We start from the raw sequence: 23903 nt of genomic DNA on the forward strand, positions 1-23903 counted from the left end.
TTCCAGACATCAAAATTCCAGATAATACAATATGCAAATCGTGTCAGTTTGGTAAGCAAACCAGAACTAACTTCCCTGAGAAGGAAGGATCAGCTAGCAGGCCACTTGAACTTGTCCATACTGATGTATGTGGTCCATCTAGGAAAAGTTCACCCCGAGGAGAAGAATGCTTTATATTATTCATTGATGATTTTTTAGGATGTGTTGGATAGGACTTATGAAGCACAAAGACGAAGCTTTTGAAAAGTTCAAATCATTCAAAGCTTTGGTGGAGAACGAATCAGATCACAGAATCAAATGCCTCAGGTGTGATCGAGGAGGAGAATTTACCTCGAATGAATTTTTCAATTTTTGTGAAGAACATGGAATAAGAAGGGAATTCTCTACAGCTAGGACTCCTCAGCAAAATGGAGTAGTGTAAAGGATGAACAGAACGGTTCAACAAATGGCCCATGCTATGCTTGATGAGTCTGGAACTCCCGCAACCTTCTGGGGAGAAGCCGCATTTGCTGCAGTTGTTATTCTCAACAAGACAAATGTCCGGGTGAACAGCACTCAAACTCCTCATGGGCTCTGGTATGGTGAGACTCCTTCGGTAAAATATTTCAAAATTTTTGGAAGCAAATGCTATATGAAAAATAATGATGAAAATCTTGGCAAGTTTGAACCTAGAGCAGATGAAGGCATTCTCCCTATAGCAAAGCATATAAGTGTTACAACAAAAGACTTGGAAGAATTGTTGACAACATTGATGTAGTGGTTGATGAAGAAGGAAACATTCCTAGGCAAGTGAATTCCGAAGATTTCGAAGATGATGAGGACTATCCTTCAACATCAAATCAGACTTATGATTAAGAAGAAGCTCAAGAGGCACCAGAAGAACAGATAAGGGTAGAAGATAAGACTCCATCCAGGTATGTTCAGAAGAATCATCCAGAATCTCAAATTTTGGGGCAGAAAGAGGCAGGTATACAAACAAGAAGAACAATTGCAGAAGCCTTAAGCTATTTGGCATTGCTCTCCTCCACTGAACCACAAAATGTAAAAGAGGCATGCAAAGATGAATGCTGGGTCAAGGCAATGGATGAAGAACTTGAGCAGATCGAAAAGAATAACACTTGGGAGTTGGTTCCTAGACCAAAAGATAAGAATGTCATAGGGACAAAATGGATCTTTAAAAACAAGTTGAATGAAAATGGGGAAGTTATTAGAAACAAGGCCAGACTTGTGTGTAAAGGGTATGCTCAACAAGAAGGGATAGACTTTGAAGAAACTTTTTCTCCCGTTGCTAGACTTGAGGCCATCCGAATGTTCCTTGCTCTCTCAAGCTTTTAGAAGTTCAAAGTATTTCAAATGGATGTGAAATCAGCTTTTCTGAATGGAGACTTAGAAGAAGAAGTGTATATTGAGCAACCAGATGGATTCATCCTTGGAAATGATCCAAAACTTGTATGCAGACTTAAGAAGGCTCTCTATGGTCTTAAACAAGCTCCAAGGGCTTGGTACTATCGTCTGGACAAATATCTTCAACAACAAGGTTTCTCAAAAGGATCAACAGATAGCAATCTTTATATAAAAATTGAAAATAACAAATTGCTAATACTTGTTGTGTATGTTGATGATATCATCTTTGGCAGCAATGAAGAAGCTATGAGTCAAAGCTTTGCCTTGGTGATGCAAAAAGAATTTGAAATGTCCTTGCTTGGAGAACTGTTATAGACATTTTTGTGCCTTACAGCATAGAGCATGAAATGTCAATAATCTGAGGGATCCAAAGTCCCTAAACAAGTTGTTCTTACCCTTAGAGGAACAAGGTCAGCAAACCACAACACTGCAAAACAGTTCTCCACTGAAAAACACTCAAAAACAGGTCAGTTTTGGATCATTGCAGCTGCTCCACTAGGCATCTGCGCTGCATAACAGGTACAACAAAGGCTACCTGCGTTGCATAGCAAGTAGAACAAAGGCTACCTGCGTTGGGCGTACTTGGACATGTGGAGGAATCTTTTTCTCAAAGTGCCAGTGCCCAGGAAGCTTCTAAAAAGACACTTGATGATAAGATTCGCCTAATGATGAGTTAAGAGCTTCTAAAACTCCAAGTGGAAGACAGAAACTCCGAGTGAAGAACTGAAGAACAACTGGAGTTGAAGAGGACAACAAGTCACACATCAAGCTGACTTATCTTCACTCCAAAACTCTATATAAGGATCTCATCCCATGGGATCTGGAGGCCGGAATTCAGTGCAAAGAATTGCTGTTGGTTTGCAGTTGAGAGTATTGGGTGATTGCTTGAGGGAGGTGAAGAAGAGATTTCTCTCCGTCGGGAAGGTGATGCTGGATTGGACCTCTCATGGTTGTATCACCGCCTGAACCTTACTTCCATATATTAATAAAGATTTTGAGGTTCTTCTATTCGCATGTGTTTCAATGATGTATTGTCTTACTTGCGTATTTGATTTATGCTAATCCTTGAATCAGTTATGCATGCATGCTTCTTGTAGTTTCCTTTTCTTGTCTTATTTGCAGGATCTCGTGTAGCTGGGCCCGTGAAAAGACTTGGAGCTGGGAGCAAGCGGCAATCAAAGGAGATTGGATCGACCATTTGCGCAAGACATCGGTAAGTGGATCTCTTCCTTTTATCTCTTGCATGTCATAAAGAAGAAACTTTAGATAGTTTTGCTTTCAGCTGTTGCTAAGGAACTGTCACCCTTAGAGTGGGTTAGGGTCATTCCGAGTTGGATACTTTCCCCCACAACAGACTGGAGACTCCGCTGGGGATCGTGTCTTGTTGGTAGCTTGTGTTTCTTGCTATTCTTTTCTTAAACAAAAGGGTACCGAATCGAACACTGCATTCGAGTTCTTCGAATGCAAAGTAGAGGGCAGCCACTCTAGCCCAGTGCTGGGCATGTTTATGATTTGAAGAGTTGATCCACAAGGACTCTTGTTAGCTCTTTGTGATAGTGTTCATCTTCCTTTAATCATCCTCTAGAGTATACTTGACTGATAGCAACTGATTTGGCCAAAAACCGCTCATTTTTGAGCAAACTGTGAGCCGGAATCTGAGAGAGACGAGAGTTGTCTCGTTCAGTGCAGCTGCAACAAAGGCTACCTGCACTGCAACGCAGGTCCCGAAGGGGCTACCTGTGCTGCATCTCAGATTGACAGTGCAGCACCTGCGCTGATCCAGTCTTGCCTTGTGCAGCTGGGATTCTCCACTGTCTGTTGCCCAGTTTTCAGTACTGTTTTTGCAGCCTGTTGTCAACCTGTATACCCAGCTGAAACCACTTCTCTTTGCCATCATTCCGCCTCAGTTGTGTGAAGAAACCGTGATTGTTCTTATTGTATTTCTTGTTGTCATTCACAGTTTCCCATAGCGAAAGTGAACTAGTCTTGTTATGACCTCTTGGATCTAGACCTGTGAGAAAGTGTCGTTGTGATTCTAAGAGCTAGTTTATTGCTGTTCATAGCTGCTTGAGCATTTACTTTCGTTATATGGTTCGAATTTCAGTATTTCTTGTGTTGAAAACGAGTGAATCTTAAGGTGTTCTTTTGATTATTGGACAAAAACTTGTTTTCTTTCGCTTGAAATTGAATTCGAAATTATACAATAGCTTTCTTTTTGTAATACATCAACATTAAGGAAGAAGAAAAGAAATACTTGCATTGTGCATGTGCATTTTGACAGTTTGCATGTCGATTTAGGAAAAGTGCATCAGTGTGTGCTCTATGATCTGTTTGAAAAGATGATGTCTTTCTTTTCCTTCAGTAGTTAAGGTTTTCATAAGTTGAAAGAATTGAAAAAGCTTGCTTATCATTCTTAGACTGCATTTAGGAGTTGTCTCATACATCACGTGGTGATCCATAAAGGCAAACTGCTAAGCAAGATCAACCTAAAAAGAACTGAATTTATCTAACAACGCTTTGAAACATAACGAAACACAGTAGAGGTCTAGGTAGAGACGTGAACCAGCGTCGTTAAACATAGTGACTGTCGATCTCTACGAAGGTGGGTGATTCCTCCTGAGGGACGATAGCACTAATACGGACTTGTGCCCCCGCGTACCGTCGCGTATATTGGGGGACCCCTATAGGAACAAAGCCTTTATCCATAGGAAGCCGTGTCGGCCGCCCTACTGATCGCGATGCAGTGAACACAACATTCACGAAGATTGACCACTCGTACCGTAAAACGTATTCTGTGGTTTCGCAAAAGGTTTGGCACACCCTTGCCTAGAACTCCAGAGTAGTTTCTTTTGGCCTTTTTCAAACTCTATAACTGAAAAAGTCCATCCGAGCATTTGTCACTTCGGGCTCGTTAATACATCGAAGGAGACTAGAGTCATCTTTAGCTTTTTCTCGACTCTTAAAAAGTGAAAAAGCAAGTTGTGTCTAAAGCGTCGTCATATAAAATTCATCTTAAACGGAACATAATTACCCTTGATTCCTACGTTGATCTTTAAAGTTGAGAACATGGAACACACCAACTAAGGGATCCCACAGGGGGGGACCCCTAGCCCTTTCTCCTCTTGGGGAGAAGTTGGTGCACCCCACATGGCCACATTGTCGCTTCCAGGACTGACAATTGGCCTGCCAGTTTGGCTATTCTCAACCGCTGTAGTTCAGACCACCACGGTTCCTGAACAGTCGAGTCAACAGTTAGACCAGTCTAGAACTACCCTCCAGCCTTCCACTTCTTACGAGCCTTCCTCCGATCCTTCTTCTTCGAAAGGTCAAGCCGCCAAAAGCGCGGCTCCCATAGAAAAGAAGAAGGAAAAGAAGAAGAAAGAAAAGAAGCAGAAGGAGCCAAAGGCACCTGGGGGCAAGCAGAAGGTATCTAACGAAAACCCACACACAGCACGGACCGGGCCCAAGTCGCCATGTGTCATATGTAGAGGGAACCACTTCCACAGTGATTGTCCCAGTATTCCCCGGATACTAAGGGACTGGTCCCCTCGCTTGCACAGTTCAGAAGCGTCAACCTCTGACAGTCAGGTTGAATGCTTACCGTCGACCAACGAACGTGAAGGTATTAGACGACGAAGAGGATGGACATCCTCCTGCGAATTGTGTGAAGGCAATCACACCCTCCGCCGTTGTCCCTTTTTAGACGAAGCCAAGAGAGTTTTGGAAGATCAACTGGTTGCACCGTTGCTACTTCCTCCTGGATATCAAAAACTCGCGCCAGGTCCTTCGTTGGTCGAAAATATAGCTGTCTTGCTTAGAGGGCCAGCTGAAGTGTCAGTCGCTGAAAGTGAACCTACTGAATCCGGACCGGACGAAAGTCCAGAGGTCGAAACGGCAGTTGACCTGGTTCTCCCTTCAGAAGTTTCATCTTCAAACACCACAGTCACTGAGGATTCATCTTCAGTTGACACCCCCGCCGAAGAGAATAAGGATGACACCGTCCATATTCTTTTCGTCAACTCCGATTCTGATGAGCATCTGGGCAAAGCGCCCACTCCTTTATCGCAGGAAGGAGCATCGTCAGGATCATATCCGGCCGTATATTCGGTCCCACCACCAAGCAACCTAGTTGTGTCTTTTGATTGGAACCAACTAGGCAGACCCCGGTTACCAGCCAGCATACCATTTAGAATTATAGTCCAAATATACAAAATGGTGATGGCTGGAACTATCATTGATGAAGGGGCATCTGTGAGTATCCTGTCCTCTATTGCTTGGAAAGCACTGGGTTGCCCGACGCTTTTGCCTGAGACAAGAAATCTCTCAGGTTTTGACAGAGGAACCAGTCGACCATTAGGGATTCTACCTAATGTGCCTATCACACTGAAAGGGAAGGCTGTCAAGATGAATTTGATGGTCGTCCAAGGACCCTTGGATTATAACCTACTCCTTGGACGAGACTACATATATTGCATGGAAGCAATAGTCTCCTCACTCTTTCGAATAATGTGTTTTCCATACGAAGGAAGAATGGTCAAGCTCGTAGACCAACTTTCACTTCCGGGATCACACATCGCAAGTAGTCACATACCTATCCTCAATGGTCTTTTCGATCAAGAAAGGTCTCTTCCCCCGGTTCTTCTTCCTGATGAATGCGAGTGATTCGGGAAAGGAACGCAGGAGCCCAGGGGGCATGCATCCTGGTCTGCTCTGGAGGCAGAAAAAACCTTAGGTGTAAAGTAGAATTTCCACGGAAGAATATGACTAGTCCGTACCCCATCCCCCTCCTTCATCTTTGAGAATCTTCCTCTGAGCTATCTTCGTGGAGAAGAAGGACAAGAAGACAAAGAGAGAGTTGGACTCTCAGAAGGGGCTGTTAGGGATGGGGTTGTTCTGGAAAAGGATTCTTCTGTCAAGGTTACTTGTTTGACAAAGGTCATTCACCTTTGTCTAAATAGGTAGGCTCTACCAAAGAAGGGGATCCGTTTGTGGCAGCAAGTAGGTACCGGCTTTGGGTAAAAGGCCAGCCTCACCCATTAAAACAAATGTTTTAAAGGATAAGTAGGGGCAGCCCCCAAAGATAGAGACGCTGTTGTTGCCACAGATTGTAACCATCTTTGTGTACCCTAATGATAGACATCGCCGAAGAAAGAGTTTCATTTGCGGCTGCAAATAAAACCATTCTTTGGGTAACCAGAAAGAGGTAGGCCTCTCCCGGTAAAACGAATGTTTTACCTGCAAATTGAGGGGTAACCTTGAAATTCAACTTATACCTGGGGGCATGCAAACCTCTTGGAATGCAAGCGCGGGCGGCTTTTTAGTTTTAGGTAGGACTAACCCCTCTAACCCGTAGGATGGGCCGATACCCAGCTTGCATAAAGAGAGGATATGGAGCAAAGCGTAGGGAGATGAAGCTCCTTAAAAAATAGGAATCTTCCATGAGACCTTACTACTTTATGACTGGTAAAAACGAGCAGTTTTGGCAAAGTTCATGCTCGTTAAAAAATAAACGCAAGAACCGAGCAGTTTTAGCGCATAGTTCATGCTCGTTAAAAAATAAACATAAGATTGAGCAGTGTTTTGGCGCATTCAAGCTCTTTAAAAAAAAAAATGAACCCAGTACCGGTAAATAAACGTCTGAGACCGTAAATTCATCAGCCATAAAAGCCTTGGTCGTGTTTGTGCACCATCACCTCCACTTCTCATTTGGCTGATCATTCACATCCACTTGATTGTTTACCTATTTTGAGGAACAGCTGCGAAGAGTGATTCCACCTAGCCATCCTTGTAATACTGCCGTGATTGGAAAATTCCAACCTGTACCTGGAATCTGCTGCTATCCCTGTTTATCACTCGTTCCTCAAAAGACGAGTCTTCTTTGAGCTCTTTTCACTGACTCGTAAAATATGAAAAGTTTGCCGAGTTTTGGCCTTCCAGCTCGTTAAAAGGACCGGAAGAGCTATCCCTCCTCTAGATTTTAATCTTTTTGGACCTGAGGGATTATTGCACAAAAAGATCGAGCGCTTGTCTAGTTCGGCTCGATAAAGATATCGAACATTCATCCCTTTTGTATTGTTTTATACTTTTTCGGACTTAAGGGATTAGATGACGAAAAAGGACCCCTTGGAGTCTACTTTATGTACACTTTTCAGACTCTCTAAAAATGAAAAGGACCGAGTTGTCTTTGTCACTGAGCTCGTTAAAAATATTAGATAGCGGCAAACTTGTCCTTAGACAAGAACGAGTTTCCCTATCGCTAGGCTCATTAAAAACATAGCGATGGGCTTGCCCGAAGGGCAAGTTATAGATCAAGCATATGTTATCCTCCTCAAGCTTGTCAAAAAATAAAGAGGTACTGGTCAGAAATGACTGGGGAAAAATTGGGAAGAACCTCAAAGCTTAATGGTAGCAAGTCGCTCTTGAACATGACACTTTTGCCTCCGTAAATATCGGGTTGGGTTATTATCATTCACCGGTCCCTTCACCATGGTCTCGCCATACCATCCATACATGGGGTAATGCTACCGATCCATCACATCAATGTCGTTATATGTTCAAGAGATGTCATTCAGAATGTGTCAACCGGGTCCCATCCACTACCATACATCATCTTTCATCCTTCCATGACTGCCACCCTGAATCATATTTCACAAATTGTTTTCACCAATCATCACTAGCTCCGTTCCGTGTCACTGATGTGGGATTCATTAGGGCCCTCCTTTGACGGATCACTTCTTGTCGACATTAGCTCATTATCCAAGAAGTTGATCTAGGAACACCCCCCTCAGTACTTTGAAGCTTGCATGCCTCAATGGCAAGTTTCTCGCTCCCGGCGATAGGTATACATTAATGACCTTCGACCAGGAGACTTTGCGTGGTGTTCGACGTCAGATCCTATATTCACACCACGTGAATTGTGCTGCAGTACCTTGAGGGTCATCATCATTATCGGTGATTCCTCTCGTGCTTGTTAACAGTTTACATTATTGACTGGTAATCAAGCGATGTCTTTCCATGTTCGACTTCAAGAAATTCTCACATGGATCGACTTGTACTAATGTGAAGATCGGACAAGTTTGAAGACCCCGGATCTAGTTTCATCCATCCGGGCTGCGATATATATTCAGGAGATAAAGACATAGACATGTGCAGCAGATGATCATCCTACTAAAAGGATGATAATTAAAAGCGGAGAATTATCCATCTATTATCAGACGATCGTCTGTTTATGTACAACAAATGTATTTATAAAGCTGAGCATGGGAAATGCCCGCCTCAGCTAGATCATGAAAAGAAAGTATGAAAAGATAATGTATTGTATTGTATTTTGTTACAGGTCACCTCCCGGCGATTGAATGAACTTCGGATCCTCCTAATAAAGCATTTCACCCGATAAACGACCTCATACTTTAGGGGGCAACTGTTATAGACATTTTTGTGCCTTACAGCATAGAGCATGAAATGTCAATAATCTGAGGGATCCAAAGTCCCTAAACAAGTTGTTCTTACCCTTAGAGGAACAAGGTCAGCAAACCACAGCACTGCAAAACAGTTCTCCACTGAAAAACACTCAAAAACAGGTCAGTTTTGGATCATTGCAGCTGCTCCACTAGGCATCTGCGCTGCATAGAAGGTACAACAAAGGCTACCTGCGTTGCATAGCAAGTAGAACAAAGGCTACCTGCGTTGGGCGTACTTGGACATGTGGAGGAATCTTTTTCTCAAAGTGCCAGTGCCCAGGAAGCTTCTAAAAAGACACTTGATGATAAGATTCGCCTAATGATGAGTTAAGAGCTTCTAAAACTCCAAGTGGAAGACAGAAACTCTGAGTGAAGAACTGAAGAACAACTGGAGTTGAAGAGGACAACAAGCCACACATCAAGCTGACTTATCTTCACTCCAAAACTCTATATAAGGATCTCATCCCATGGGATCTGGAGGCCGGAATTCAGTGCAAAGAATTGCTGTTGGTTTGCAGTTGAGAGTATTGGGTGATTGCTTGAGGGAGGTGAAGAAGAGATTTCTCTCCGTTGGGAAGGTGATGCTGGATTGGACCTCTCATGGTTGTATCACCGCCTGAACCTTACTTCCATATATTAATAAAGCTTTTGAGGTTCTTCTATTCGCATGTGTTTCAATGATGTATTGTCTTACTTGCGTATTTGATTTATGCTAATCCTTGAATCAGTTATGCATGCATGCTTCTTGTAGTTTCCTTTTCTTGTCTTATTTGCAGGATCTCGTGTAGCTGGGCCCGTGAAAAGACTTGGAGCTGGGAGCAAGCGGCAATCAAAGGAGATTGGATCGACCATTTGCGCAAGACATCGGTAAGTGGATCTCTTCCTTTTATCTCTTGCATGTCATAAAGAAGAAACTTTAGATAGTTTTGCTTTCAGCTGTTGCTAAGGAACTGTCACCCTTAGAGTGGGTTAGGGTCATTCCGAGTTGGATACTTTCCCCCACAACAAGAACTGACATATTTTCTTGGATTACAAATCCAATAAAATGATGGCGGTATCTTTTTATCTCAAACCAAGTACCTCAAGCAGATTTTGAAGAAATATGGCATGGAAGATTCGAAACCATTATGTGCCCCTATGGTTACAGGATGCAACCTCAGTGCAAATGATGAATCAGTAGCAGTACATCAACCAACTTATAGGTCCATGATTGGAAGTCTTCTCTATTTAACAGGTACTCGACCAGACATCATGCATGCAGTGGGAATGGTTGGAAGATTTCAGGCAAATCCTAAGGAAACTCATCTTCAGGTAGTAAAGAGAATTTTCAAGTATCTTCAAGGAACCCAAAATTATGGCCTATGGTATCCTAGAGATACATATCTCACTCTTCATGCTTATATAGATGCAGATTGGGCTGGAAGCGTGGATGACAAGAAAAGCACTAGTGGTGGTGCATTCTTTATGGGTTCCAGATTAGTATCTTGGTTCAACAAGAAATAGAGTTCGATTGCCTTATCTACAGCTGAAGTAGAATATGTGGCTGTCGCATCTTGTTGCACTCAACTCCTTTGGATGATGCAAACTTTGCAGGATTTTCAAATCACCTGTACTCCACCTATCTCCATCTTATGTGATAATACAAGTGCTATCAGTGTCTCAAAGAATCCTGTCATGCATTCAAAGACTAAGCACATACCGATCAAGTATCATTTTCTCCGAGAACAAGTATTGGAACAAAAGGTCAAATTGGAGTATGTTCCCTCTAAGGAACAAGTTGCTGATATTCTCACCAAATCACTACCCAGGGAAACTTTTGAATATCTCAGATAGAAGCTGGGAGTAGTTGATGCGTCATCTTGCTGTTGAAACTTGTCCTTTTCAGAGAAGAGTGGGTATACGCGAGTTGCCTGAGGAGTATCCGTGTACATATGCTGGTTTATGCAGAGACATTCGCGTATATGGTAGTTTGAAAGAAATCAGTGGGAACAGACTCTGATTGAAGAAAGTCTGAGATGGGTCTGACAGAGACCATCTGGCACAGATTCAGGGGGAGCAAATAATCTTCTAATAATGCATTGTTGGCATTATCTTAGAAGATTTTGGTTCTAGTACACAAATGTTGTTGGTTTCAGGTGGAACAAATGCAGAGGGAGAACAGAAAGAAGACATGGTTGCTGATCTGAATAGTGATTGACAGATGCTGCTGATATCAGTTATTGGTGACTTTCATAAGTCTTGCTCTAGATATTTCGTCTCTATGTCATGTATCTCTTTTGTGGTGTCAAGGTCATGTAATGACCTATTTTGGTTTCCCCACTATGCTTGGGATGAATGATGTGATGTTCTTGGTTGTCATATGTAAATTTATAATGTATCCCCACTTGGTTGGGTGATGGATGTATGTATAGAGTCTTTTGGTGATAGGAAGGTCTTTTATGATGTATAAGTCATGGTTCTTCTTGAAGAACATCTTTTTGCAGATCTTGCCTACAGTCAGGAGAAGCATGGTTAGCACAGCAGAGCAGAGATTTCAGCATGTACTCAGGGGGAGCACAACCCTTTGCCCTTGATGACAAAGGGGGAGAATGACTTTGAGGATCTTGGGGTTGCCATCAAGTCCAAAGGGGGAGATTGTTGGCATTATGACACAGGTTGGCTCTATGGCACTGGTGTGGCACAGGTGTTGTCCTTGATGGCAACTCACTTTGGTGACAGATCTCAGTTCAGGCTCTCAGAATGAAGGAAAAGATATATACGCAGTTTAACCTAAACGAAGGCGCGTATACACACGAGTTAGACGTTACCAAGGCGCATATGCGTATACACGCACTTTCATGAAAGGAAAAGCGCATACATGTTGGAGAACTTACTTTTGATCCATGGTATTTAGTCCTTGGTAATTGAACCTATGGTTTTGGGCCATGGTATCTCGTCAAGAGTGTTGATCCCACGTATTCGGTCCACGATATTGTTTTGTTATGGTTTTGGACCATGGTATTGTGGAAGGCCTAAGACTATAAAAGAGGAAGGAGATCATTTGGCAAAGGATGATTTGAATTATTGAATATCTGATAAAGTGGTAGATCTGAAATATTGGTGATTGGGGTTATGGTGCAGATCTGGATCTAAATGAGGGAGGAACCTTAGCGCAAAGAGAAGGATAAGTTCTATTGATGTGTCATAATGTTAAGGCTTGAATTATAATATCTTTGTATGATGATCCGTTATATGTGGCGCATGCTTGATCTATAAATCTGGTAATCTGGGTTAATTAAGGTCTGAATATTTGTGAATTATCCTTTATAGATTTGTACGCAGGTTCAGTGAAGCGAAGGCGCGTATACACGTTGGTTATGTGAGTAAAAACAGCGTATATGCAGGTTGGTTCAAACACAGAAGCATATGCACGCAGGTTTCGAGTTATTGAAGTAGCGTACATCTCATGAGTTATGTTCTAGCTACTTCTGTTTATTGCTGCAGTATTCTAGGTTCAGAATTTGGTGTATGGTTACTGTTACTGTGTCTTGGGTACAGCTGTCAGAGAAGTGTCAACTTGTTTCAGTTCTAATTGGTGAAAATGAGATTGTTTGATGCAGAAATTCTTGATGATTGATTGATGTTCATGGATCCAGTCTGAAAGTTTATGAAACGTGGTCCTTGGAAGAAAGAGAAGGTTGTAGCCTTCTGTAGGCCAGTACCTACATACTAGTATCTTGGCTAGTGCAAGAGCTAAGGGGGTTGTAGCTCCCTTCCAGGAAAAGATGGAAAACGAGAGAGGGTTGTAGCTCTCTGCAGGTTGTAGCCTGCGTACTGGTAAAGGACTGCACCAGTACAGAATCATTGTAAAAGGAAGTTTCTAATTAAAAAGAAGATAGAAACGAATTGCAGTAGGTGGTTTTCACCCACATTGGGTTTCCACCTTATATCTTGTGTTCTTGTGTGTGATTGTCTTCTGCTCTGTTTCACTGTTTCTGGTTACTGTTTATTTGATTTTGATACATAGATTAATGATCAACATCTGTAAGATAAAGTAAATTATAAGTTTGCATGGTATATGCAGGTTTCCTTATACGTAGTTGCGTATATACACGGTTTTCGCTAACTGAAGTAGCGTACATGATATGGATTTGAAAAAGGAAATAATTGACTTGATAATACTGATTCACCCCCCCCTCTTAGTATTATTTCCAACATAATGCTCACTCGTTCTTCAACTTGAGTAGGGGATGTTTGATTCTCCGGAGTTGACACTCTACGAGACTACACAACTCTATTTTTGGATTCATCAAATGAGATGTTGTGCATCTCTTATTCTGGTTGACCACTAAGGATCTCAATGCCTCCTTGGTCATCTGAGACTTTCTCTTCTTTGAGATGCATTGAAGCGAGTGAGTCGACCTCTTTGTGGTGAGGCCTAAGTTCGGTGTCCTGTTCCAACTCCCGTTGCTCCATGCCTACATCCAACTATTGAAGTGCATGTTCTATCTCATGAGAAAAGTCTTTCCCCTGTGACGGTTCATCCTGTTCATCTGATGCCAGCTATTCAAATGAATCAACTACTTGTATGGACACTGCTTCGTCTGTCGGCACATGATGTGCCTGCTGCTGTATCTGCTGTTGTTGCGCTTCCCTCTGCTGTTTGCGCAGTTTTTGTTCCTTTTAGAGTTGCTCTCTCAACTCATGCAACTCCTTCTTTGCTTCTTCCATTTGCTTCTTATCCTTCTGCCTTCGCACGATTTGCTTGTCATGCTTCTACCTCTTTGCCTCTATAGTCATAGATGCTTTCTATACAAGTGGATTTGCTCGAAACTTGCAGCTTTTCTCCTCCTCCATGCGATCGACAATCTTACTCTTCCCTTTATCGCGCACTGGTAGGCTAGGCACTGCTACCACTGTTGCTACTGTTGGTGCTCTCCCTGATGCTGCTTCACACTACCTTGCTAACCACTCAACAACGAATCCGATCGGTTCATTGGGTCTGGAGAAACTATAGCAATATCTCCATGTGTCCTCCTTGGCCCAATGAAACGCCCTATTAGATCCAGTTGAACTGTACTCTCGTGTAGTGATCCTTCACAATGCAATGTGGGTCATACAAATTGTTGCTTCAGAGGTCTAACGGGTACTTCTTCATCAATTCTTCTTCGACATCTACTTGCTTGATACTCTGGATCTCATATAACCCAATCCACAATAGAAGAGTGGGCCAAGGTGCCTTCTTCTTCCATTGCAATCTAGCTGTCAATCCTGCCAAGATGTGATAGGCTACTTCTTGCATGACAAGTACGTCTAAGGAAAACTTTGGTAGAACATGCAGAGTCTTCTCCACATTGAACATTTAGATGAAAGTGCTGGACGGTGAGGCATACCAATCTACAATACCTATCAATGCCTTCATTGCATCCTTTGACGTGCAGGGTGGATCTTGTTCGAATATCATCTTGTACAAAGGGATGAGAAAATGATCGGGCATCCATGTGATTACTCCTTTGAAGCTGCATTTGGACAACAACTTGAAATATGAGTTCACAACAGTATCCGTCGATGACCATGCCCACTCCAAGCCTGGGAACTCATGTCGGGCATAGACTGCATCTAGGATGTAGGCAGACATGTAAATATTTGCATGCATACCTTCAGGTGACTGTTGAGCCTTCGTGACTTGGTTGTTCATCTGATGAGCTAGTATGCTGGACCAGTTACATGGTTTTCCTTCTCTAGCCACTTGGTCCAATGCAACTACCCAACTCTGTGGGAAGGTTTCCATGCTTGCTTGGCCATACAGTCGACAAGAAAATATGATCAAGTATTGGTATGCCTTCCTCAGTATCTTTGTCTTGTAGATTTGGTTGGGTGTCATCCCGAAACGAGTTGGCTCCTTTACCCAATCCTTCAGAATGTCTTTGGAGTTAGAACTGTTGTTGGGTAAGTTGAATGGAGTCTCCATGACAGTCGCGGGCTTTGACATCTCATACCTCTCATTATAATCCTGTTCCCAGAAGGTCGCAAGCTTACTCCCACTGACACTGCTCAAGGTCATCATCTCGGGATCAGTGTGAGAGATGATCCAGATTATCATATCCGCACATGGGAACACGAGATATCTACATGCAATCTAGTACAAGCCAGAATTGTGAATGTTCACGTACACCTGAAAATCTTTGAGGTGTTCCCCGAAATTTCCTGCAAATGTTTCATTGACTTCTTGCCACTTTAGTTTGATTTCCTTGTCTAGATACAACTTTGTATCTTCATAGATCGGAAGACTAAAGGACACTTGCTCAGCTATTGCTCCAGCCACATTTCCATGAGTGTCCTGAGATCCTTTTCTCTTGTAAGCCATTGATATAGATGAACACCTAAAAGATCTAGTGACAAGAAACATGCATGGCAAGAAATCTGTCAGCGAAAACAAAGCAAATTCTGGGGAATGACACAACACATACCTAGGAAACTAATGAGCAAGATTGCATAATTTCTTCTGGGAGGTTGGGTGACTGGCTTCTAGAACTGTACAAAAGGAAGTTTGGGCTATCTAGGAGGTGGGACTGGCTGTTGGATCTATGCAATTCGCAATCCAAGTTGGCTATTGGCCACTGGGATTGCACAATGCGCAATTCTAGCTGGGAAGGACTACAAGCCTAGGGATAGATTTACGCAATTTCTTAGGCCAGCAATCACTATCCTCCATAAATGTGTAAAAAGTCTTGGAGGCCAGTGCTAGGAAAAAATGCGCATTTTTGGAGAGGAAGGCAGAGCCTTCCTTCCCCAGATTATGCAAAGTAGTCTTAGTGAGGCAGAGTCCAAGCCAAGGTTGGCCCAACTCGCCGACAGGCAACTGGAAGAAAATAAGACAGTGACTGCATGGTGAAACTAACTGATAGTAGAAGTGACTGATAATGCATGCAAAACATGAATGAAAGATTCAAAAAATAGATCAACATTCATGTGGGGTGAAGCAGTTCACCAGTTGGGCAAATGTTCATGCAAAACAATTTCATGCATGCGACAATAGTGAGATAGCAATGAAAAACTAAAACGGAGCTAGGAAAATCTAGTATACATGTAAACGACAGAAAGCATTCAAAGAAATCAAGCAAACAACACTCATATAAGTGAAAACACAAAAAGCGACAAAAATGCTGAAAAAGGCAAGTTGAGTCCACTTACCCATGAATAGCTAAGCCGGATGTGTCGAAGAGTCCTAGATGTCTTGTGGGATGTTAGAGCTCCAAGATCGATGTGAAAGAATGAGCTCTGATGCATCAAATAAATAAGTTTGGGCTCATGACGCGCATGCCACAAATCTAGGAAGAAGTGACACTTGGAGGGAAACTTCTAAAACAACTTTGCATGTAACCCCCGGCTACTAAAAATAGCTCCCTAAATCATGGGATGGCTTTTGCATGTTTCCTTTTTCTATTCCAGGAAGAACTAATCATGCATGCATGCAAGTCAAGTTTCCCCAGTCCTGGGTGGAACTGGTCAACTAGACTGCTCATGCATGTAGCTGCTCAACTACTTGAGAAAAATGTGCATTCATGGATGGGAGTTGGGATGACTGCCCAGGATTTTTGCACAATTTCTGAGAAGAGGAGCTAACTGCTACCAAGATTTGCACAAATCCTGGGCTGAGCAACCCTGTTGGGGAAATTTGCGCAAATCCTGCTAGGAGTGTTCACTGGCAAGATTACACAAACCTAGAGCCCAGCAGGCTGCCTAAGAGGATTGTGCAATTTCTAGAGGGAAGGCTGGCTGCCCTCCAAAAATGCACAATTTTTAACAGGAAGCTGCTCAGCCTGCAACTGGATCAAGTCCGGATGAACAACCTGTGAGGGGAATGCATCAAGTTGTCCTCGACAGGCTGCCTTTGTGCATGAAAAACACTGAAGCTTGTGTACTCGACGAAGCAAGACAAAGTGTTGTGTAAGGTTGGTAGGGAGGCTCCAAAATGGGTTAAGGCAAAATTTTGGAGGGTGGTTGTAGCCGCTACAACACAACTACAATGTGCTGGATGATCTTCCTTCTTACAAAAGGAGGATTGTTATTTATAGCCTTTTAGTTACATTACCATGGTAAAACATCATGGCTGAATGGCTAAATTTCCATTCATATCATAGGGTTTGGAAGGAACCCTTGGATAAGATAAAGTTTTGATTTTTACAATTTTGAAAACCTAACATGATCAATGAGAAGTTGTTTTAAGCACTTATGACAAGTTACGTATAACTCTAGATGGGTTAGTCTCTATTAGGCCTAGTTGCTGAAGAAATTGGTTGAGATAGTTGAAGGAAATGTTGTTATATGACTCTTGAAGGTTGGTTCAAGAGCGATTTGATCTCCTCTCATTAAAGATAAGTACCTTTTCGATTTATAATTTGTGACACTATTCTTGTTGGTTTGATTATTGTTTATACCTCCTGCATATCTGAATACTCTTAACCTTTATATGAGATGTGATAAGTAGATCCTTCTTGAGGACCATCTAAGTTGTAGGAAAATAAAGCTAGTGCAAGAAGAGAAGAGATAGTGAAAAATTAACAAGTGCTACTATGGTATATGAATACTTCAAGGTATGCATGTTGAAATATTGGATGGAAAGGTAAGCCCCGAGGTATGACAAGAATATCACATTCATGCATACATATGAAAGTAAGTTTTATTTATGGCACATATAATATATATATGCACTTGATACTTGGCAAGTTTTTACGTTTTAGACATGATGGATTTCCTAAACCAGGCTAGATACATTATATACTAAATTGATATTATTGTTAATACTTGTGATAAGCATGATGGAAGTGTGACAATAATATTGATACTCTTGGTAAGTTTTTGTTAAGCTTAGTAAATACGATATGTGGTAGAATTGGATGACCTAACTTGATTATGATCCTTGAAGTATGAAGATACACTTATATGACACTAACCCTTAATGAATGTTTGATGACATGAAGATGACTTGTTATGAGATATGTCTAAGAACCTGATATAGTTTGTGATCTAACAATTTTGTTGTAGCATGAAAATATTATGATAGATAGGTTGATGGTGATGATTGAAGAGGCTTCTCATTGAGAGGAAGAAACTCTTCATGAGATTTCAACACCTAGTATTATTTGAAAAGAGGATACTTGACCGTTGAATGAAGGATTCTAGAAATGAATAACCATCTGATGTTGTCAAAGGAGTTTTGGCAAGTTCTGATTTAAGTAGAGAAGTTTTCTCCTAAGTCTAATCCAAAAATGTTGGGAGAAAAGATTAAGGGTGTGGTTATAAGCCTCCCAACTGCACAGAAGAGGGCCTATGGTTGCGGTTGAACATGTAGGATATAAAATCTAAATCTTATGCACAATATTGGGAGCACACTAGGAGTATAGTAGACCTATAGACATGGAGCAGATGATGGAGAGTTATATGAAGATAAATCATCATATGGTTTGAAGTAAGCTCCTTGAGCCTGGCATGGTCGCATTGACAGTTACATGGTGAAGCGTGGAAGCAGTTCCGATCCAAACCTCCAAGTTGGTCCAAGGTATGACTTTGATTTTGATTTTATATATTGACGATCTATTCTTGAAAAATAGTGAGCCTCTAATGATTGAGCGTAAGAGGGAGCTGGCTTCTAAGTTCGAGATGAAAGATTGTAAGATGTAATTTCGGAGATATGAGTCTGCATGGATACAATGATGACTGGGCCGGAAATAAAAATATCACATTTGAGTGTTGCTTGGGATATACAATGATATCATGGATGAATAGGAAATAGAAGTTCATAGCTTTAAGCACGATCAAGGTTGATTACATTGTTGCTAGCATGGTTAGCTGAGGGGCAGTTTGGTTAAGGAAGATCTTTGGAGAGTTGTTTGAGTAGGTTCTGGATATGACAATAATATATTAGGATAACAAGAGTGGGATTCGATTGGCAGAGACAAAGATATCTTCAGAGATTGAGACAATGTTGTTGTATGAGACAAGCTTAGGCTTGTGGTTTTTGGCTCTATGAGAGGGAGGATGAATAAGGTATCCTTTTTTGAAATATATTTGCTCTAACATAATATTTGATTTTGATGACTTGCATGAATAGTAAAATAGAGGATTGCTTCTCTTGGTGATGTTTGAGGCAACTCTTCAGTGATTTGGTTAAGTTGGTACCAGATGTGAGCACATTTATATGTTTATGATCTATAGAGAGCAACATGGTTTGATGGATGTGACCCTCTAGAGTAAGGGTATGGGCTGAGTGAGGACACTGAGCTAGCTCTTCCCCCTTGCCTGAGCTCCCAGGGTGAGGAATTGAGATGTAGGGCTCCTAGGGTTGAGGGACCTTTGGATATTAGGGTATCGCCCCTATCTGTTACCGATAGGGTGGAAGATGTTTCTTCCCTATCTTAGTATTTATAGAGTATACCTTAGTTGGAATTTTTATTTCCCACCCATTGGGCCAATGGGTGTTGGCTTCTTGAGTTAGGCATGATCCTTACTACTTATGGTAAGTGGAATCTCACTCAAGCTAGAGATGCAATTGTTCTACCACATAATTTTTAGGGTCATGTTGGGAAGATAAAATAATAATAGGATAGGTGTGGTCCTTAACTTCTAAGGTTAGTCAAATCCCTCCTATTGTCTGTGGGTTCTTGGTTCATAGCATTGGCTCCCCACTGGCAGATTTTTCTGGGTCGTAGCATTGGCTCCCTGTTGGTAGAGTTTCTTGGTTTCTAGCATTAGCTCCCTGCTGGTAGTGTCTCACGAGTCGTAGCATTGTTTCCCCATTGGAAGAGGTTTCACAAATCATAGCATTGGCTCCCCACTAGCAAATATTTCTTGGTAGAAACATTAGCTTCTCGCTGGCAGTAATTTTGGGAGGTAGAAGTGGCTCCTCGATGGATATAGCATGGTAGATTGAGCTCCCCTTAGATGTCAAAATGTTCTTTTAGATTGAAGAGTGTTCAACATATGAGTAGAGAAAATATGAGCAAAGACAACATTTGAGACACATGATGTAGTTGGAATTTCTCCCTAGCTGAGAGGGAGTGTTAATTTAGAAGCTCAGTGACAAATTCCAATTATAGGACTAGATTCCTCTTTTCAAGAGGACCAATTTTGACTTTTGAAGCACTTGATTTTGATAAGGGAAAGTGTATTTTTGAATTAAAGCCCACATGTGCACAAAGGTCAGGTCATCCCAAAAGAAAAATTGGACACCCTCAGATGGCTATAAATACAAGTCAAGTGACCCTCATTTGGATATTATCATGATCATTCCTCTTTCTTTATTTTGGCTCAGATAGGTTTGAGGTGGTTTGTGGGGATTAGTTTGTACAAGTTCGAAATTGCATGGTTCAAAGCTCACACATGAGATCTATGGTTTTGGTTTCCATCCATAGCGATGACATAGGAAAACTTTGGTTACAACCGTAGGCACACAAGCTCATGAGTGTGGTTAGAGGGTTTCAGTCGCATGCACACACATTCTCTACGTGCGATTTGGAACTAGGGTTTAATTTTTTAGTTGACCACAGTTAACCATAGAATTCAACAATTGACCATAGACATGGACAGTTGACCGCAAGCTTTTGAATCAGAGTTTTGATTATTAGGATTATTGGGTTCATCTCTTGGATGTTGTTTAGTTGATTTTGCTGGATAGTTTTGTGGTTGAAGATATGAATCATTGTACTCTCTCTTTGTTGAAAAATTGAATGAAAATATTATAAGAAGAAGAATTTGATAGGGTTTTCCCTGGTCTCCACCCAATCCTATTGTCTCTATGTGTGAATGCTTTTCTTCTATTTTTCTTTATGTTTCGTTGCATTGATGATGATATTATTCTTTTTATATAATTGCATATGTTCTTGAATAATGATAATATGTTATGGGGTGAATTTAATATTTAAATAATGAAATGCAATTATCAAAGAAAAGAACATTATATCCCTAAGAAAAATTAACAATCACAACAAATTTGATAAAATTATGCTTAAAATTTGAAATCTACACTATGATATTTTATTTATTTTTAGATTTTTGGATATTTAAATTATTGTTTACTACATATGCATGCAAATTATAATTATGACAAAAGTAAAAAGAGAAATAAAAACTCATAAACCACAAATCACACAAGATATATCCTCAGAAACCCTTTCGGGAGAAAACCCAGTTGGAAGGTGAAGCTTCTCTGCTCTCTTTCTATGAATGGAAAATGGATACAAGTACAAATAAGTGAGACCTATGTCTTATAGGACACTATAGTGCACAAATACTCTGCTTTTGATCTCTCTCTATCCCTCTTGGCTACTTTTCTCATCTATGGAACACAATACAGTCGAATAGAATGAAATCCTTTTTCCTCCTAGTGGCCAAGTTATAACACAACTCGATAGCATACTAGTGGTTATGTTTGAGTCCTTAAACTCTCAACTAGAGTTATAATATTAAATATTCTAGATTCTTCTTCATCATGATCACATGGCTAGCCCCTTTTCCATGAATAATTGGGGTTTATGTAATATCCTCTCAAATTATGGTGGTTAAAACAGGAAGGTCAAATTCTAAGTGGCATAAATTATGCATACAAACTCTGATTGAGGTGATTCTTGTGTCGTTGAAAAGGTATTTGTTTTTATAATATCAAAAAAGGTGTCGCGGTTAAGAAGAATCACCCCCAAATATTTTTTGATGCCTCAAACTGCTCTAGTAAGGTTTTAGACCCCAATTTGCCAAATTGGGTCTCGCTGGTAAAAATGGTCCTATGAGTTTATTCCTCCATTTTTCCACACTAAAAGTGTTGATATGGATGAAAAATATATAATTATCCTATTTGGATCACACCACCCCATTTTAGGGAGGCTTTTGGTCACAATCCTTTTTACTAAATAAGGCAGGGAAAGTTTTCCTCCACCTTCTCTTGGGTGTACCATTTAGCCTTGCTTGGAAGTTGTCCTTTTAACCCAATCTACCAAGGGTCATGTTGTCCTTGTCTTGTAGTTATAGACTCTTCTACAAAATCGTATCTTCTATCAACTCTGTCTGAGCGTCTCTTTTGAAATCCTCTACAAAAGGAAAGACTTATATCTCTTCCTAATCTAGCATGGAGGCTCATAGAGTTTTAGATTCTCTACATTAACTAATAAGTAAATGCACATTTATGGGGTTAGACTGAGCCTATAGGATTTATCTCCTACCTTTTCTGGTATCTCAAAGGGACCATACAACAGAGCCTTGATTTTCTTACCAATACCCTATAGCCTATAATTTTTCAATTGTAACCATACTCTATCTCCCACCTTGAAGGACCTCTTTATTATGTGATGATCATCCCTAGAATTATATTTTTCCTATGATTTATGTAGTGTCTCTTGTACCTATACATGGATTTGGTTAATATTCTCAACAATGTATTTTGGCCTTAAGGAATTCTGATGAGCGCTAGTATTGCAACAAGGATGTTGCAACTCCTGGCTACCAACCTTACTTATCAACGCGAGGTTCGTACAAACTTGGAGGCGACAGTGCTATATGCACAAGTAAAAGTGAAGGTCCTGCTTGTTGTCACCGTTCATCCGGCGAGAGACCCCATAGGTTCCAAGCTAGACTTCTATAGAGTCAGAAGAAGCTTGATTCTTTGATGGAAGAAGAGAAAATATATTCTAAGAGAGCTGTTCTACTGCAATAATGAAGAAAACAACATGTAATGCTAAATCACACCATATCCTAATTAACCATTTAAACAGCTATGCTAAGAAGAATTTCTAGATCAATACTAACCTAATGCTGTTATCTAAGCTACAGAAGTAAAGAGCATCAACCATACTAATGTGTAAGCAAGAAAACAAAACTAAATATGTTTTCACTTTTTTTGGTTTTTTTTTGGGCAAAATCAAGTATGCAAAATAATTGTTCTTGTGGTTTGACAGTTGGATGGAAGGTGATTGAGGTTGGATAAAAGGCTTATGGAGTGGTTGGGTGGTGTGGAAGGGTCCTAGGAGGATTTTTGTGACTTCCTAGAGGTTCCCCATCAATTCAACCTGAAAACAGGATGTTTCAGGAAAACCTACAAGACGTACTAGAAACCTACAAGATGATCTTGTAGGAATTACAGGAAACCTACAGGATATGGCCGAGAGCTAATTGTGAGGTGTTGGGAAGCTTGGAAGAGGTGTGTGATGAGTGAGATGGGGTGTTAGAATGTCTAGGAACACTCAGGAGTCAATATCCAAGATCAGAGATGGCTAGATTCACTCAATGTATCTAGGGGAAGTTCAAGAAAAAATGACAAAAACTAGTGAGGGTGATAGTGGAACAAGAGATGGTCAGGGTGGATGAGGTGGAAGGTGGTTTCTGGTGATGAAGTCTGGGTCTCCTCCTGAAGTACCTTTTGTGCTTAAAACATATGTGTTTCCCAAGAACTATGCAATAAGATACATTTTCGTAAACTAAAAAAGCATGAATCAATTGCCTATATTATGCATGAAGAGAGTGCTAAAGGGAATGAAAGCATGAGTGAGATCTTATTGTAGAAATGGAGTAATGTAAAAAGATGAAAATGAAATGAACCAAATGCTGAATCAAGACAACAAAATCCAAAGCTCGTGAAAGAACTAGAAATCTATGTTTTTGGGGCTGCTGAAGGGTCTCTTCCTCAAGTCATGGTCCCAGAGGGAGGAAGTGAGGCAAAGACACCTGCTAAAAAAATTATGGTGATCCTTTTTCTCCTTGCTAAACTTCTAATTGAAGGAAGGCACAAATGGAAGCAAACTAACATACAATCAATCTAATCTACACTCCTGTAATGGAAATGCAATTACTAAAGCAAAAGCACAATTAAACTATGAATCTATGCTAACATACATGTACAATAAAGAGGAGTCTTGGCTACTAGGGTTGGTCCCTAACCCAAGAGCTTCAGCACTCTGAGTTAACTCAGTTCTGGCTCAAAACAAAACTCATCCTTATTATCAAAACAATGGATTACATCCAAAACTGTCACAAGTCTTGCAACTAGAAAATAGAGTAGAGTTTTACAATAAA

The sequence above is a fragment of the Pinus tabuliformis genome, chromosome 5_2 (assembly GCF_031772625.1).
Source record: "Pinus tabuliformis cultivar Carrire ecotype Pingquan chromosome 5_2, CPIR1, whole genome shotgun sequence".
NCBI lineage: Eukaryota > Viridiplantae > Streptophyta > Pinopsida > Pinales > Pinaceae > Pinus > Pinus tabuliformis.